The following is a 14,497-nucleotide window of genomic DNA, read 5'->3' on the forward strand; positions in this document are numbered from 1 at the left end:
CATACAGTTTCTCCTGCTTTCAGACAATTCTCTCACGTGGAACAGAAGAGGCAGAGAAACCGTCGTGACAGTTTACCGGTGGTGTGTAGTAACTGAATCCAGGGCAGCGAGAGCAGCTTCACAATTATATTCAGAAAAGTCCTGCTTCCTCCTCCTGGACCTGGGAGTGGGTGCAACAGCTGGGGGTGTTGGTGAAGCTTCTGCTTCAGCAGGAGGCGGAGGTGGCCCTGAGGTAGATGAAGATGGAGAGACCGAGTCTTCCATGCCGACACTGGAGAGCTCCTGGCAGGCGGTTGATGGATCCTGACTCACTGACCGACTGACCTTCACCAGGGTCCGACTCATCGATGACCTCCAAAATAGAGAAATGCTCCTAAAGGAGATGTTTGCACAAACTGATAACATTTTTCATCGTGATATAAAATGTTATATTAATTCTAATGAGTATGATGATTATCTGATCATGATGACATAATTATTGCGACATTCTTTGGGATTATTCTGTACTTCCCTTATCCTGCTGAATGGGCATATTAGTGGCTGTCGGATGTTGTTTAATGTTCGTCCAGCCACTGCAGACTGGTGAGCAGGGCTGCTGCTGGTTTCCTGCTGCCGGCCTCTGCTCCTCTTGTCAGCGACACAGCGCCTTGGCAAATTTATCTCGCAGGTTCTTCCACCTCCTCCGACACTTGCTGTCATCCATATTTAAATTTTTGGACAATTTCTGCCCATGAGTTATTGCACATTTTTGCATCTGTATGGCTATTTGAGCTCAGGTTGTGAAGGTGCTGGTAGCACCTGACTGAGGCTGATAAGGACCGGAGACTTTCTGTCTTTATTAGTTACAATGGGGGAAATAAGTATTGAACGCATTAACTGTTTTGTCATTACATTTATTTCCAAAGATGCAATTCATGTGACATTTCTTCCAGACACTGGTATTAACTCAAATAATCCACACATGAAAAGAAATCACAACATTCAAATCCATAAAGAGTGATTATGTGGAATTAAGTGCAATAACACAGGAAAAAAGTATTGAACACACTATCTGAGACTCGTTTAATACTTTGTGGAGAAGCCTTTGTTTGCAATGACTGCTTCCAGACGCTTGTTGTATGTATGAACTAATCGCCCACACTGCTCAGGTGTGATTTTTGCCCATTCCTCCGCACAGATTGTCTTCAAATCCTGAATGTTCTTTGGTGCCCTCTGGTGAACCCTTATCTTTAGTTCTTTCCACAAATGTTCGATCGGATTTAAGTCAGGTGATTGACTGGGCCATTCTAACACATTGATTTTCTTTTTTTTAAACCATTCGAGAGTCAACTTTGCCGTGTGCTTCGGATCGTTGTCCTGTTGAAAGGTCCAGCCCCGTCTCATCTTCATCATCCTGGTGGATGGCAGGAGGTTCATCTCAAGAATTTGCCGATAGATGTTTCCATTCATTGCTCCTTCAATTATATGAAGTCTGCCAGTACCACGAGATGAGAAACAACCCCATGCCATGATGTTTCCACCACCAAACTTCACTGTTGGTATAGTGTTATTTGGGTGATGTGCAGTGCCATTTCTCCTCCAAACATGGTGTGTAGTATGACAGCCAAAAAGTTCAATTTTGGTCTCATCTGACCAGACAACATTCTCCCAGTATTCCACAGGCTTATCCAGATGCTGTTTAGCAAACTTTAGACGAGCTTCAACATGCCTTTTTTTGAGGAACGGAGTCTTGCGGGCTGAGCGTCCATAGAGGCCATGGCGGTGGAGTGCATTGCCTATCGTTTTCTCTGTAACACTTGTACCTGCTGCCTCCATGTCTTGCTGGAGTGCTTTCCGGGTGGTCCTTGGCTCTTTGAGAACTCTTCTGACCATCTTTCTGACTCCCTGGTCAGAAATCTTGCGAGGAGCTCCTGTGCGCGGCCTGTTGATGATAAGGTGATGCTTCTTCCACTTGCGGATAATGGCCCCAACGGTGCTTACTGGAATACTCAGATTCTTTGAGATAAGTCTGTAACCAGTTCCATTCTGATGCTGAGCAACAATCAGGCTGCGAAGGTCTTGAGAGAGCTCCTTGCTTTTACCCATCATGAGATGTGTCTTGTTTGACTACTTGGTGAAAAAACAACCTGTTTATAGGGCCATCAATTAGCACTAACCCAGCTGATGTTGGTTTGCACTTATAGGAAGTACAAAGACTAATTACTTTCAGGTGTGAGATGGTATGGTGCCTTTCCTTGACAAACTATACAGCTTTTCCATGGTGTGTTCAATACTTTTTTCCTGTGTTATTGCACTTAATTCCACATAATCACTATTTATGGATTTGAATGTTGTGATTTCTTTTCATGTGTGGATTATTTGAGTTAATACCAGTGTCTGGAAGAAATGTCACATGAATTGCATCTTTGGAAATAAATGTAATGACAAAACAGTTAATGCATTCAAAACTTATTTCCCCCATTGTATCTGACATTTTGACTGAGGATGAACAGAATCAAAAAAGAAACAAAAAATGTACATTTGTGGTATTTTTATTCATTTTGAGTTTGACGAAAATAATGGGAAAACCGGAGCGGCGGGAGAAAACCCAGACTTGACCAGCGCTGGGCGGATGAAACTTACCTTTTTTTTTATTTCATTCTGCCTCCACCAGCGCTGGGCGGATGAATCTAACTTTTTATTATTTCTTTCTGCCTCCACACCAGCGCTGGGCGGATGAATCTAACTTTTTATTATTTCTTTCTGCCTCCACACCAGCGCTGGGCGGATGAATCTAACTTTTTATTATTTCTTTCTGCCTCCACCAGCGCTGGGCGGATGAATCTAACTTTTTCTTTGATTCTTGATTCTCCCTCCACGCCCTCTACACCCTCCCTGCCCCCCCTCACCCACACAGACTGTCCAGCACCAGCACCCCCTCGATCACACTCTTGGGTGCTCACATTAAGCCACCATGATGGCCGTCCCCCTCAGCCCACCTCGACCTCTTGAGGTTCTTCTAGGCTCACATCTCTGCTTGTGGTTCCTCTTGGACCGACGAACCGAGGACGCAGCTGGGACCGGGTCCTGGTTCTGGCCTCTGGTCGTGCTGGATCTGAGCCAATAGGTGTGCAGAGCAGGAACCCGGCCCTCATCCTGGTCTCTGGTCCAGGTGTCTCTGAGGTCAGAGGTGGACAGTGAACTATAGGAGCTACTGTCCACCTCTGACCTTGTCCTCTTGGTCTCCGGCGGTTCCCGCTCAGAGTCACAGCTGTCGTCCCTTTTTCTTTTGCGGCTGAACCTGGAGTCCTCCCGGACGTGGGCTTCCTCCTGTGACTCTTCTTCCTCATCAGAATAATTACTCTTGAGGGAGTAGACGTCGTCCGAGTCAAAGTCGTACAGGAGGAAGCTGGTCTCCTCTTCTGGGATGGAGAAAACCTCGTCCTCCACCCCTCCTTCATCCAGGCGGACCTCTGGAATGTTCTCCCGTTCATACACTCCAGGATTCTGACGAACAATGGCGGCGCCCTGGTCCTGGTTCGGTTGGGCAATCATGTGATTGACCGAGTCTCCAGCTTCAGCATAGAAGCGAAGCAGCGGTCCGACTGGGAGGAGAGAAATATGAGTTAGTTTCAACATCTTCAAACAGTTCTCTGTGATTTCTAAAAGTCATGCAGGTGATTTGATTAAAGTGCAGCTAGTCAGGAACAGATTTCTCTTGCTTGATGCTAAATGTGAAGAAAAGTTGGACTCTTACAGAACATGTTGCCGTGCTGTCGTGGCTCCATCTCTCTCTGGTTGTTCATGATGTGAATTTCAGGCTTTCGCTCACAGCTGTTCACGCGGGGTGCCCTCTGGTGCTCTGTTCACAGACACTGTGGCAAGTTCTGTGGTGAGAAGCGACAGGAGGGATTCAAGGCGCTGATGACGTCACCACTGACTGTGACGTCACATAGCTGAGAAATCCACAAGTGGGAGGAGCCTAAGAGTCCAACTCATAACAAACGTGTTGTCATGGCGACGGATCCACGAGCTTCATTTATAAACCCGTGTGTAGAGCAAGTTTCTGAATTCTGTGTTAGGAAGGAAATGTAGAATGTGTGTCAGTACAAAGAAATCTGGAATGTTACTCATTTTTCAAGTTTTATATGAAGATAATTACCTTAAAAAGGGAGACAATGAGAAAAGTGAAATATAAACGCACCCGCTCACTCCTCTGTATTTAGTGATGGGGAAAGGACGCTACTGCCCCCTACTGGAACCCCGAGGTAACACCACAAATGACAACAAAACATGCTGGAGCTGTGATGGCTTCCTCCCTCTAATGCATAGAAAATAAATTAATCAGTAGAGAAATCCAAAATATGGAAATGGCAACAAAATGTCTGAAAATCAACCACTTCCCCAAACCTCTAACAATGTTTGTTACATATACCGACCGCATCAGCAGGTTGAAGCTAACCAGAAAACATTATTTGGTCCAAAATTGTTGGTGAAACCAACCAAAGGGGAGATTCTGTCTGGGATAAGGTAACCACCACAGTGAAGTGAGCAAATGGGAAAAAGGGTGGAATACTTAAAAAAGAAATCACTGTTAATTTATCTGGTACTGTCTTTTCATTCTTGCCGGTCCACGCTCTACAGTGAGTCAACAGGCCTCAAGGTAACTCATTTTCCTCAACATGCAGCTGCAGTGTGGTTCACCCTGGACCGGTTACTGGATAATTTAGCCACAAATTAACTTCTCATGTATGTTTTTAAACTTGTGGAAGGAAATCAGAGCATCCTCAGAATAACATATACACACACCCAGAGAGTACAACCCCAAAGACACCCAAAACATTCACATTAATCATATTCTACATTTTCATAAAGAGGACCAACCTTTTTTCCCTGAGAATGTATCCAGTTTCATTAAAATACCTCCGACACGCTGCGTTTCCACTGGTACGGGGTACGTTTGGAACGTGGGCGGGGCTATGAGTGTCTGTCTCACCACACCGTATGTGACCAGTTACACGTCCGGCAAAGGCGGGAGAATTTGTGAAAGACTTTGTGGAGTAAACCTTGACGAAATCGTGTTCTTTCTCTTTGCTTTTTACTTCCTTGCAAAGAACAGTCAGGCTGTGTTGCAAAGCAGACTCCATGAGGCTCGGAGAGATGCTGCCGCCAAAGAGAGTGTGCAGACACGCTGTTGCGGTGTGGAAGCTGGCGACCGACGCTGACTATCGGAGCATCGGCCATCTTTTCAGAGTCTGCAAAACAACCGTGTGTCGCTGTGTGCAGGACTTCTGCGATGCCACCTGTGAGCTGTTGGTCCCGGAGCTCATCAAGTTTCCTGACCAGCAGAGCCTGCAAGAGGTGTCAGCCTACTTCTGCAGTGGGTGTGTGCTTTTGATGGTTCACACATTCCCATTATAGCACCTCAAGAATTCCACTGCGATTACTTTAATCACAAAGGCTGGCACTCCATCATCCTCCAGGGAGTTGTGGATGGGAGGTGTTTTTTCCGAAGTGTGCATGACACACGTTTCTTCAGACTGTCCACCCTCTGGGAACTGGTAGACCATGGCTGCTTGTTCTCTTCATGGACAAGGGACATCAGTGGGATGGATTTGGGCTACTACGTCCTTGGAGACTCTGCTAAGACTCTAAATCACACTGCTCACAACCCCAGCTCCACCAACCACAGTTAATGGTATGTATTGGTATGCATTGCAGGAAAACTGCTGCCACTGCAAGGGAGTGACTGCACATGTCAATCCAGCATTTCCACAACACCGTCCTTCACTTGGAACTCGTGAGTTCAGAAAACTTACTCCCCAGATGAAGTACGTTGAAGCTGAGCCGTGAAATGAGAGATGGGAAATAATAATAATAATAATAATAAAAAACTTCATTTATATAGCACTTTTTGAGATCATCATGTCACAAGGTGCTTTAAAAAAGCATAAACGAGGGATAAAAACACCGAGCAGAAATCAACACAGAAACAGGTAAATAAACAACAAATCACAGAAAAGTAAGTCTAAAAAGATGGGTCTCAGGCTGCTTTTTAAAAGAGTCGACAGTGTCCGCTGATCTTAGATGAGGTGGGAGGGAGTTCCACAGAGGGGTGCCACAACCTCAAACGCGCGGTCTCCTTTAGTGGGTGACCTCCTGCAATCCATACATTAACAGTTATTTTGCCCCCTACAACCAGCATGTCTGCTACACATGTTCTGCCACTCGTGTGGCTCATGTGTTCAGACAGACATTGCATTCTCAAAATAACATGGGCAAATACAAATACAAGAAATGAATATATGGAATGTGTGAAAATGTCATGGTGATCTAAAAACAACAGTTTATTGTCAGTCTAGTGGTTCTTCTCTCCAAAACACATCAGCGTCATGTCACTGTGTGCGTCATCACATGCACACGTTCATCTGTCAAAAGTGGTCAAGAGCAAACAGCTATGCCACGCACCCCAGGACATGACATTGGTGTGATGGTAAGGAGCACTGCCAAATCTGTTTTGTTGTTCAGAGAACACCGTGTGCACATTCAGTTCTTCTCAGAAATACACAAACCAAAAGCAGTGGAAGGATATCCTTATTATGCCGAGGTCCTCCAGATGTGAAAATAAGTTGAACTACCCCAGTGAAAACGTCAATGGAGTTGTCACGTTGCCTCACTTGTAATTGAAAACCACTGGCTGAATTTATCCGGTAGTGCTACACAGTGTATTGACAGACCATAAACACACATTCTGTCTGTTTGGGTTGTGTTGTGGTTCAACTTCCTGCATCTCTGACAACTTCATGACTTTGGGTACGCAGTGTGAGCAGGCAGTGCTGAGTGTCTACAGGTTATTTCTTCAAAAGCTCATGTCAGTGCAAAGGCTACAGACGGGTTCCTGTGGGAGGGCAGGGGAACGTGGTGGTTTACCACTTGGGGTGGGGTGTGGACATCGCTTGGTGCAGCGCTGCAGATACAAGTTGTGCCAACACTTTTGTTTTGGTGTTTTATGTATCCTGCATAACCTTGTGCACCACGCCATATACTTGAGTGATAAATACCACCTTACCGTGTTTTCCATTCACACCGGCCATTTAGGAAGAATGTCAAATGGTATATTGTCGCTTGGCCTAATGTGCTTGTGTAGACCAAAAACAAGTACATGCAGATTTCGATAGGGTGTTAAAAACTGATTTTATTGCCTAAAACAACTATTCAGTCAGTCCAGTGCCACGCAGAGCTGCCATGCCCTGTCTAAACGCAGACACACTCTGCAGAAATGTATGGGCGAAGAAGTGATTGTGCTCTGTGAGCTGCACCGCCGTCGTGGCTTCATTCTGCTGTGCAGTTTGTGCCTGGTTCTGGAGGAACATCAGGTACCGACGCCGCTCCTCCTGACGGAGGCGCCGCTCCTGCTGAGTTGTGCCTCCCTCGTATCGTTGGCTTGGAGCTCCTGCAGGACCATCGACAGGTCGCGCTGATGGTCCCGCCGCCTCCGGGCTTCAAAGCAAAGAGCGACAGAATTGTTAAGCACAGCACCGCCACCCACCCACACACTGCACTGACCCACGAAGGAACTGTAGAGGCAGTTTGCTACGTCATGCCCATGGCCAATAACATCACAGAGCACGTGTGACGCATTTCCGGGGTTGCATAGTGTAGCCAGTGACTGACTGTTCTGCACATCTGTAAAGGATTCACCGTTTCCTCTTTTGGTCACTAACAATTTCTGTGGCGTTGACATATTGTGGCGACTGTGACACTTCTGTGCAGCATCTACAGCATGTACAAGAGTCCTCCTCACCTGAGCGCTGCAGTGTGCATGATACCACCGATGGAGCTACACGTCCTCCGGGAGGTGGTATGGGGGAGCACGGCTGGGCGAGTGACGGTGTAGATGCCAACGTATTCACCGGTGCCGAGTGCTGCATCTCCCGTCGACGTCGCTGGGCCCAGAGGCAGGGGGCTCCTCACGCAGGAGCGCCACACGTCCTCCTGGAGAAATGTTACACAGAAAAGAACACTTAAAAAAAAATGCCGACAGCACATGGGTGCTAACTGGCTGAGCCGCGTGCTGAAGCTACTAGCTAGCGCCCCACACCAGTGCAAATTAAAGACCAAAAGCATGGAGTGAAGTCCTGGATAATTAATTGCATAGCAGCACCGGTGGTTGAAAGCACAGTTAAGAATTGCGAAAACTCACCGTTGCCGCCCACAACAGATCTGCGCCGGGCTTCGTTGCTCTCCGCTGTGGTTTCCTTCCCTTGGCTGGCCGGTCTATGGCCATAAATGACGTCCATCGCTTCAAACCACCGCCAGTTCTCACTCTGGACCCCACTGCGGCCGTTGTGGTCCTTCACCTTCCGATTGTCGTTACACATTTTTTGGGACTTGGCATGGCATTGCTCAGTAGCGGTTGACGCCGTGTTGCCTCATGCGATCTGAAATGACACAGAACGTCTTCTGATTGCGGACGGCGCCGTCCAGGTCACGCTGTATGTCCTCCTCACCGATTATGCCGAGGAGTGCTTCAACCTCGTGCTTTGACCACTGTTCGGTCGACATTTTAAGCGGAGAATCTGTGAAGTTGTTGTTACTGGTAGAATGGATTTCCACAGATGGCTGGCTGCTTCAAGGGCGAGCTAGACTGGCAATTGTCACGGACCAATGAGCAGACAGCGGTGTTCAGTTCCTCCCTACCATATCCGGTGCAGCATGATTGGTCACTCCTCGCAACCAGGGGCGAAAAATTGTCACGGGTCGTAACTCTTATTACGTCACCACGGCCAGTGGAAACGCACATCTGGCACAACCCGACCCGTGCCTGACCCGTGCCGGAGCTGTGGAAATTAGGCTTAATTCAACTACTTCAGCCTCCATAACAAGTAGTGGGCTGAGCCAGGCCGCCCTCTCTTCAGCACCAACATCACCCGACACTCCCTCGGGCACCGCTGGGCCCACATCAGAATCCAGCCAAGGACCTTCTGTTTCAAAAAACAATGTTCCTGCCATTAAAACCAAATAAAATCAGTGTCAGTACAGTTTTTCCAAACCTGCACTGACCCCACTGAGACGGGCAAAACTCGATAAAGAACTCGTCCAAATTATTGCAACTGACTTGCAGCCATTTTATTTTGTGGAAGGTCGTGGATTTAAAAGGTTCTGTGATGCTCTAAACTCCTCGCGCAGTCTACCGAAATAGAAAGATAATGTCCCACAAAATAGATGTCAAAGTGTCAGCTATGTGTCTCACAACAGACTGCTGGACTCCCAGAGTGACCGCCTCCTTCATGTCTGTAGCCTGCCACTTCACTGAGGACTTCAAAATGTGCTCCTGTATAACCAGCAATGCTGCCAGCGTAACAAACGCCATCCAAATCACAGATTGGCCCCACCTGCCATGTCTGGCACACACCATAAACCTTCTGGTGAAAGATTTGGGAACAGAACAGACAGGACTGTGTCATCAGGTGGAATTCCACCTGTCACAGGTTGCAGCGGTTTCTCATCAACAAACACCCCATCGTCTCCACCCTGGCTGTCACAGAGGCACCAGTCAGACCTTTTATTCCCTCAGGTGGCTTTGCAGGATTGGCTGACGGGCCTGACGAGCTGCTTCCCATGGCTCCACAGGTGCCAGCGATCAAACAAGGCTCAGATCCTGCTGCAGCAGCAACCTTTCAAACTGCTCTCACACACATATATATTCAAATCAAAACTCTCACATGCTGAAAGAGGAAAATGCAATTTCAGGGAAGTCCTCAAAGCAGGTCACACTTATTGCTTACACTTATTACATTGTTCAGATTGTTCTGCAGTTTAGCACTGACATCTTCATCATGCCCAAGTTTTATAGTTATTTAGATTTTTATATACACTTTATTCTTATTTGTGTTCTTTCTGTAATACACAAATATTCTTGCGTGGTTTACATTGTTTTTAATCAGTGTTTACGTTGATATTTGATTGTTCTACAAGTTTACATTTTCACCAGGTTCTTATTTTTATTCTAGTTTTATTTGTTTTTGACAGACACTTTATTTTCTTTTTGTATTACAGATATATTGTTGTGTGGTTTATGTTGTCATAATTGTTCTACAATTTTGCAATTTCTACACTAATATTTTTTATACATTTCATACATTTTTTTATATATAATGTAATTGTTAAAATGTTCTTGTGTGGGAAATATTACCGTAAAGTTGTTTTGCATGGAAGTCATCTGTAGCCTGTGCAGTTTTTATGTTGCCATAAAGTTTTATAGGGGAGGTAAAGTTTAATCCTGGGGATTTGTCACCCTATGGCATGTTTGTACGCGATGCTGCAGAGACGTGTCAACCAAGACAGTCCCTGCACATCCAGAGACTCACGGTACTCGGGGCGAACCTCGTCCACCCCGGCGCCTTGCCACCGAGGAGCTGTCATCTGAAGATCTGGAACTCTAAAAGGAAAGACTAGCAGTGGCAGCTGACATGTACAGTAAAAGGCTGTTTTACCTCCATGTGCAACGACCAAAATGTATTTCCTTACTAAACAAGAGGAGGAGATGAGCCCAAGTTGAGCAGAACACTTTATTTTTCTTGTGGAAAAAATATAAATAACGTGCAAAAAATGCATAGGAGGATTTCAAAGGGGCATGGCTTCCTCGCCACACCTGCTGGTGACCACGTCTGCGCTGAGAAAATTACAAAATCTACCTTTTCTATTTTCTGTCTTTTACTGATTTTATTTTTTGTTATTCTAAATATAAAATGAAAATCAAATAATGATTCTTTTTTTAATACCATTTCAGAACAGAAAATCCAATTGTCAGCATCTCTGCCAGCTTTAAACACACATGACACAAATTCAAGTGTTATTTACTTGAACAAAACTATGAACACAACAGAAAGAACTATGTACCAACAAATGAACAAACTAAATAACTGACAAACAACTGGTGATTAATACAAGTTTTTAATTATTGCCAGAGCTGTAAACAGTCCAGCCAGTGGGAGAACGGCTCCTCCTCTCTTCCATGGAGTCTGCATCCCACCAGTCTGGAGGAGAACATGGGCTGGGTCGGTACATCTAGAAAGAAAAGGAAAAGGAAAACTGATATTCTGGACTGTTTCTAAAACACTGCTGACTCAGAAATAATTAAGGAGAGAGTAGACTTTTAAATGGACTGGGGTCAGGAAAAATAAACATGTACAGTAGTTATTTGTGCACATAAAGTAAACATCAAATTAAAGTGAGGTTCTTAATCACTGTCAAAATATCAAACTTATCAAATCCATCAGTCCATCACTGAAGGAATTGTTGTCATGCTCCAGGTGATCACTTCTGTTTCACTTGTAATTTCCAAAGGTGTAAAATAAACACAGTTCCTCTGCAGGTCAAGCACAGGAAGGCCTGCTGGTGTTGTTTATGATCTCTGCTCTGTGATCAAATGTATTTGTCACTGATCGGCCTGTTCAAACTTTCGTCAGCTAATATTTGAAATCTAAACAATACCTGGTTCTCCATCTTCTCTGCTAAACTCTTGTGAAAGCAGTCATCTCATCTGCAGGGATTTTCCTTGCATTTTGTCTCCATTAGAAGACGAAGACAGTCGTTGGTCTTCATGTTCTGCCTCTGCATTCACACCAAAACCATTCATTTATCCATACAGCAGCTATCGGGCTTAAATGGAAACCAAACAGGAAGTCTTACTGCAAGTTACCCAGTGTGCCTTCAGACTCTACAGTTTCATTTCCAAGACCGTCTGTCAGGATGTAGCTTCCATCGTTCCCCTTGGCCTCCTTCACTGTTTAATCAGTCACTGGTACGACGGCCTCTTCTTCAACAACTCCAACCATGACCACCCAGCTGGTCATTTGTAGGGTTCGGCTCTTTCACGTGTTTCTCCGAGGACATCGGTAACTTGTATAGAAGTAATCCATCATGGTAAATCCCCAAGTGAGCTCTCCTGTTATTTATATCCAAAAATGTTAGCTCACCCAGTCGTCACTGTTTTGCCAACATTTGGACGGAGCCCATCTGTTTTCTTTTTGTCTTGCAAACTATAAATGTGACATTCTGCTGGATTTCTGAATTCAGTCAGTCTGATTCAATATTCGCTTTATTCAGTCTTTCCTCGTTGAGGTCAAATTACTGTTTAACATGCAAGTGACACTCTTGCAGCAGACAGGTAACCCAACTTGTCCTGTAAAAAGAACAAGTTTAATGTCACAGGGTTCAGGTTCTTCATGCATTTTTACACCAAAGGTCCAGGTGCTCCAGAAACAGAAGTGAAGCCCCTCCTACCTTCGGATTGACCGAGACGTGCTCACTGATCTTGGCAGCTGGCCCTTGATTCCAGTGGCTGATTGCTGCCCAGATGGAGGTGGGGGTGGGGGTGGTGGAGCTGGGGCTGCCTGCTGACTGTCCTGCTTCTCTACTGTGATCCTCATAGAGCTGAAACTCCCATCATCCATGGGGAACAACTGCAATATTTCTGGCATCAGTGATATAGAGGTGAGCTGCGCTGACCTTAAAAGAAACATCAATAAAACGCCAATTTCATATTTCATAATTACACCGTTGTAATTTATTTCCAGGAAGAGCTGTCAGTAGATGGCGCTCCCTTCGTTCCCTCTCCTCCTCCTCCTTCTGCTGACTGGGAAAAAGCCTCCAAGAAACTCACGTTTGAATTTCCTGTGACTCTCCGGACTGGCTGGTTTCCACAGCCAGCCGCTGAGCGCCAGTGAGACAGGCTCTTACTGACATTTAAACTTCAACTTGTTTTTTTATTTTAGCATTTTAAAAATAGTCAATTTACATTTTACGCTGTTTTACGCTGTTTTTTAAAGGGGCACAGCGCAGTTTTAAATATTAAATTATCAATTATTCACACCCACACACGTTTTCACCTTTGCCTGATGGGCAGCAAGAGCTATTTTTGCAAGATCGCAGTCGCTCCAATTGTCCTGTGCAGGGCACTGAAGGCACAGCAGTATGAGTGATTCGGGTACAAATCGCTCTGAGCCTGACGTAATGCGCGCTCCCGCTGGCCTGGTATTTCGATTTGTCCGCCATTACTCCGCCAGGCGCTTAGCAGCAACAACTGAGCAGTACTGAGGATGGAGCTTCAAGAAAGTAAGAACAGACCAGCTTCTACACTGCCACAGCTCCAGCACAGACCCCACCAGGCAGAAGAAAGTTACATTTTACTCGAGCACTGCTAAAAGAGCGAGGAAGGAGTTCCCCTCTTGTGTGCACGTGCATGGGCGCATGCCACAGACACGAGCTTTTCACTAAGCTACAGTTACGCCTAAGGCCTGCAGGGGTCGGTGTTTCGCATAAAACGAGCAAACTGCGCTGTGCTCCTTCAAGGTTGGAGCTGGATTTCAACCAGACTGGTTTTTCTGCTCCAAGGAGCTCATGCGCCATCTGGTGGCTAAACTGTGGCATTACAACCACACACAGCAGCCACTGATGAGTTTGAGCAGCTTGTAGGAACATTACAGTAAAGAGAATAAAAGCTAGGATGGGCTTCAAATGAACAAATTATTGATCTGAATGAACAAGTTAACTGTGTCATGGCAGGACAAATCCTGCAAAAAGACAAAAGGTACAGTAACCATACCTGCTGAGAAAAGAGACTCTCTAGGATAGAGGTTGGTACGATCCACTCACATCTCCACCCCGATGTAAACAAAATGGCTTTTAATGAGACTGGAATCCACAGCGACAATGAAATGTGCCTCTATGTAGCTTCAAATGGACTCTCCAGCCTTGTTGAAGACACGTGTTTAGTATTAAATCCTCCATGGCTGGGTCTAGAGGGTTTTGGAGAATTCAGCTTCCAGTTCTGCAAACAGTCTGTAGAGAGCTTGAGATACTTTTCTCACTGTTTCTGTTTATTATTTAAGTAGACGATGATGAGGAGATCCACACAGGGTTACTCCCCCAATCATTTTTTTTAATAAATACTTTTATCAAGTCAGGAGATGTTAATCCAACAAACAGCACAGGCTCTCCTCTCATATTCCGCCGCCGCCTTCTTCTTCTCCTTCTTCTTCTTCGAGTTTTACGGCAGTTGCCAACCAACGTAGGAGCATTACCGCCACTCTCACATGCCTCACTCGCGCGCCCTCTTTACCCTGCAGCTCCAGTCAGCCTGACTGGCTTCAGGTGTGTCTGTTCTCTCACCTGCAGCTCATGCAAGAGGAAAAGCAGTGAACACAAAGGGGAAAGAAACAGATGTGTAAATGAATAAACCAAAAGGGAAAATGTCTACACCCAAAAATATTTTTGAATGAAACCGTAAAAAGTCACCAAACATATCCCCCCACTACTGATTTAAGTGCGAGGAATGTGCACCTTCAGGACATTTCTCACCCCTTCTCCCGGTGGCTGACGCATAGCGCAGAGTGTCGGTGGCCCACCTGAAGGCCAGGCCCTCCTTCTCAGTGGTAGAATACCTCTTCTCCCGGCTGAAAAGGTTTCTACTCAGGAACAGGTTCTTCCTTCTCCGGGTTCTCCTTGCACCAGC

This window comes from Salarias fasciatus (assembly GCF_902148845.1).
Source record: "Salarias fasciatus chromosome 7 unlocalized genomic scaffold, fSalaFa1.1 super_scaffold_4, whole genome shotgun sequence".
Classification (NCBI taxonomy): Eukaryota; Metazoa; Chordata; class Actinopteri; order Blenniiformes; family Blenniidae; genus Salarias; species Salarias fasciatus.